The sequence below is a fragment of the Canis lupus genome, chromosome 4 (genome assembly GCF_048164855.1).
Source record: "Canis lupus baileyi chromosome 4, mCanLup2.hap1, whole genome shotgun sequence".
NCBI lineage: Eukaryota > Metazoa > Chordata > Mammalia > Carnivora > Canidae > Canis > Canis lupus.
The window spans coordinates 86,629,831-86,635,039 of NC_132841.1; positions in this window are offsets into that span (position 1 = coordinate 86,629,831).

The window sequence follows — 5,209 nt, forward strand, 5'->3', positions numbered from 1 at the left end:
GTCCTCAGAAATCAGGATGTGTTTGGAAGGAGAGTGACAATGGCAATGCTCATGATGCTGCTCTAGTATTCTTTCTACGACACCATGTCACTCTAGTAGAGATTTCTCCTATTGCTTCTCTCCGGGGCATTTTTTCAGTTTTGTTAAACTGGATTCTATCTTCCTTATTTGGAGTTGAGCTCTCAGAGGAAAAGGGTTGAGTTTTTTTGGTTTATTTTAATTTGTTTTGTAACCACTGGTACTTCTATGGTGACTCTTTTCCTGTTGACAGGGAAGACGAAGGCATTAAGAGAACTGAGTCACAAGTGGAAATTCCTCTATTGTAAAGCAATGGGCTGATAACAACCTCCTAATAGTGACAGTGCAATTACTCTACTGACAGTTATGGATGTGGGGACATTTAGTGCCAGAATCTTGTAAGAAATCCTTTCTGGGTTCTGAATTTGAGCAACTGTATTGCTGTGATAAGAAATCCTGTGGCATATCAAGAGTGACTCTATAGGTAACTGGTTCTTTTTTTAAATTATTCTGTAGCTATATCACTGGCATGTATATAAAAAAATCTTTCTGAAAAGATATTATATTTTTCACTCATCTGTTTCCTGTTGCCTTCAGCTGGTCAAAATCTGTACTCTGTTCCTACGGACCATATGCCAAGACTACTCCCCCACTTCCATCACATAAAAATTTTCCTTTTTCTCTTCCACCTCCCTATAAATAATCACTTCTGTTTATAATCCATTTCTAGTTCAAAATAGGTACAGAATGGACTTGATGATTACATCTTGACAACTATATCTCACATTTTCACTAATATTTTCATTGATCATTTTCTGTCTTTATCATGTGCCCAATCACATGTCCTTAAGAATCACTGAATTTTAGTACTTACATGGATTATTAGTTAAGCACTTCTTAACTCAAGATCATCAACCTGAAAATTAAAGAAAAAAATTTGTTTGCGTGAGAGTATTTAGCATTGAGGACCCATTTGAATGAACCACACCTGCTACTTGATTGGAGAGAATTAGTATAATGAATTGTTAACAGAGTATAGACAGTAAAAAGAAAATGTTAAGGTAGGTGTCATGGAAGTTGCCACTCTAAGGAACAACCACAAGCATTTGTGCCCAGAAAACAAGGAAATAATGGCAGAAGCTCAGAAACTTAAAGGAGGGACCCCTGGGGGCTGAAACTCAGAGTTCTGAGGAGGGGCTGAACTGATGTTTCTGGAAGGGAGAGAAGATGAGGCTGATTCTGTAAGAGTTGGCAAAATTGCTGAGTGGGTTCAACTGCTGCTCCAGAAATAATTGCTGCCACCAGGGTGAGGAAATGTAGCAGAGAGGCTTACAGGAACCAGAAGCAGACAGGAAGCACACGTGAGACAGACGGGAAGGATCAAGTTTCTTCCTTCTCTAGCCTCAAAGTCTCCTTCTGATGCCTTTGATTTGCAGAGCCAAACAGGAATGGCAGAGCAGAAATGCAGTGGTCCGAGTTCCAGCTCCCAAGCTGACAGTGCTGTTTCATTTTGGAAAGATCCTACAATTTCCAGAATTAGGTAGATGCAAGGTTCTGGATATAGGGCTGCCATTTAGGAGAGAGCTGGCATGACCTAGAAAGCCTATTTGTACTCAAGCAAATGGATTCCTCATCCTAACAGATCTCCAGTCCCAAGGGATGAATGGTAGAAGGAAGAGAAAACTCAAGTAGAAGTGCTGTCACATGGGCCAAAGTAATTCAGGGAATATTAAAACAAAAAGCTACAGTCTAGCTTATATTCAGCTGTGTAGGGCGGTGGACATGGACTTCGGCACAGCAAGACTAACCTGTCCACCAATGTTGAAGAAGCGGGTCTAGGACACGACTGGACACAACTGGTGTAGGACACGACTTTGTTCACCAGTTAGACTGAGGCTACAGGTGGTGGAATTTAAGAAACAAAGACCATGAACATGGGGGAGGGAGGGACAGAAGGGCAAACCAGAAAACAGACTCAACTACAGAGAACAAACTGAGGGTTGTTGGAGGGGACAGATGATAGATCTTTATCCATTCATTAGTCGATGGACATTTGGACTGTTTCCATAAGTTAAATGTTGCTATAAACATCTGGGTGCATGTATCCTTTTGAATTAGTATTTTGGTATCTTTGGGTAAATACCTAAATACTGCAATTGTTGCATCATAGGGTATAGTTCTATTTTTAAATTTTTGAGGAACCTCCATACTGTTTTTCAGAGTGGCTGCACCAGTTTGCAATCCTGCCAGCAGTACGAGACTGTTCTCCTTTCTCCTCATCCTCACCAACACCTCTTGTTTTCTGTGTTGTTGATTTTAGCCATTCTGACAGGCATGAGGTGATATCTCATGGTAGTTTTGATTTGCATTTCCTTGATGATGAGTGATGATGAGCATCTTTTCATGTGTCTGTTAGCCATCTGGATGTCTTCTTCAGAAAAATGTTTGTTCATGTCTTCTGCCCATTTCTGAAGTGGATTATTTGTTTTTTGGGTGTTGAGTTTGATAAGTTCTTTAGGTATTTTGATACTACCCTTTTATCAGAAATGTCACTTGCAAATATCTTCTCCCATTCTGTGGATTGCCTTTCAGTTCTGTTGATTATTTTCTTTATTGTGCAGATTTTATTTTGATGAAGTCCCAGTAGTTTATTTTTGCTTTTGTTTCCCTTGCCTCAGGAGACCCATCTAGTAAGAAGTTGTTGAGGCCGAAGTCAAAAAGGTTACTGCCTGTGTTCTCCTCCAGGGTTTTGATGGTTTCCTGTCTCAGATTCAGGTCTTTCATCCATTTTGAATTTAATTTTGTGTATGGTATAAGTGAGTGGTCTGGTTTCATTCTTTTGCATGTTGCCATCCAGTTTTTCCACAGGCAAATTCTACAAAACGTTTAAAGAACAGTTAATGCTTATTCTTCTCAAACTATTCCAAAAAATAGAAAAAGAAGGAAATTTTCCAAATTCATTCTATGAGGCCAGGATTACTCTGATACCAAAACCCAATAAAGATATCACTAAAAAAAGACAATATCCCTGATGAACATGGTTGCAAAAATTCTCAATAAAATACTAGCAAACCACATCTCACAATACTTTAAAAGAATTATTCACCACGATCAAGTAAGATTTAGTCCTGGCTTGCAAGGGTGGTTCACTGTTTGCAAATCAATCAGTGTGATATGCTACATTAATAAGAGAAAGGATAAAAACCATATGATCATTTCAAAGGATGTAGAAAAAGCATTTGCCAAAGTACAACATTGGTTTATGATAAAAACCCTCAAAAAATAGGCTTATTGGGAACATACCTCAACTCATCTTTGACAAAGCAGGGAAGATTATCCAATGGGAAAAAGACAAATGGTATTGGGAAAACTAATGGAAACTTTTAAGCAGAAAAATAGATGGGTCTGATGGATATATAAAAGTAGGACTTCAGAGGGGCGCTGGGTAGCTCAGATAGTTAAGCGTCTACTTTCAACTCAAATCATGATCTCCAGGTCCTGGGATTGAGCCTGGTGGGACTCCTGGCTCAGCAGGTGTGCACCTTCTACCTCTCTCTCTCTGCTTCTCCCCCTTGCTCATGCTCTCTCGCTGTCCATCTATCTCTATCTCAAATGAATGAATATATTTTTTAAAGTAGGGTTTTAGACATATTGTGAAGAATACATAGGAGAATCGGGGTGAATTTAAGGAGACTGCACAGAAGGCTATTTCAGAAGTCCTGGTGAGATCATTTGTCTTTCAGTAATGTTTTGGCAATGGAGATAGAGGCAATTCTTAGAATTCATATATATGTTGGAGGTAAAACCAAGAAATGGTTAATTCAATATGGACTTAAGAAAAAATGAGGAATCAAATATAATTCCTGAATTTTTACTTGAGTATCTGAGTAAAATGGTGCACACCTTGAGATAATAGGTATTGGTAAAAGAAAATGTATATACACTATAAGAAGTTGGGCATAAAATCAAGAGTGCCAAAGCCTAACCTGAGAAATGCATTTAAGAATTTTCTGCACATAGAAGAATGAATAAGATCATAGATATAAAAGAGGATACTATCTTAACCCAACCCTTGCAATCCCCACAATTATACACCAAGTAGTATAAGATGCTCCATCACAGGAATTCGAGAGGGAAAGGATAATTAAATTAGTAGTTAAAACAAGGATCTATGGTGTTAAAGAATCCTGGGTAGTAAAGCATTTTAGGAAAATTAAAGGTCGAGATGAGAGTGAGAGTATATCAAATGTTGAATTGGGACCACCCAGGTCAACTGACCTTTACAACAACAGTTTGGGCAGGTAAATGAGGAGAGAGGGGAGACCTGGTAGTTGAAGAGTGGATGGTACCCACACAGCAGGGAAGGTGAATGTAAACAGATTTCTTGAGAATATTTCTGATGCACATTAATTGGAAATATACAAATTGGAAAGGAGTGTAGGATAATGAAAACAACACCGACTCACTGCCCAGCACAAAGCTCTTTAGTGATGACATTGCTTACAGCTCACATTCGTTTCCAAGCTACATTTTTCAATATTTTCTCCCACTATTCTGGAATACTGTGTCAGACATTTTTCTGCTTCTGTGCTTCATTTAATCATCTGGTTTCACTTCTGGTTCTGTATCTTAAAAAATTCTCCCACCTACTATGTGCCCGTCCTACTCTAAAACTCAGGTCTCATTTTCCATTCACCATTAATTCCTCCCTGTGATTCTGATCAGCAGTAAATGTCTTCAAAACCCTGATCCCGCAAAACCCAAGACCCCGCTTGTCTCTTCCAGAGGTTAGAGATCAACAGAGAATTGTGGCCATGGATTCCTGGAATTTATAAGTCTTACACTGTCTAAAGCAGAGAGAGAGAGAGAGAGAGGATAGAGCAGAGAATGAAAAAGAGAACCAGGTATACTTAGGAAATTCTAATTCATTTGACTACCCAGAGAAGATGGGAAACAAAAGAGAAACACTTCCTAGACATGTTTATGATATGGGGAGAAGAAAATGTGAGAAATTATTTACAAGAAAAAAAAAAAAAACTAGTGGACTAGAGAGTCTGCATTCTTTGGAACACAAAATAAGTTATCTCTCCTTATAATCTCTGCAAAATCCATTTGTCTATCTATCTCTGACTAATAACAGTCAAAGAATAGTCTTCTTATAGAATAGTCAAGCCAAGGAGGGCCTGGTACA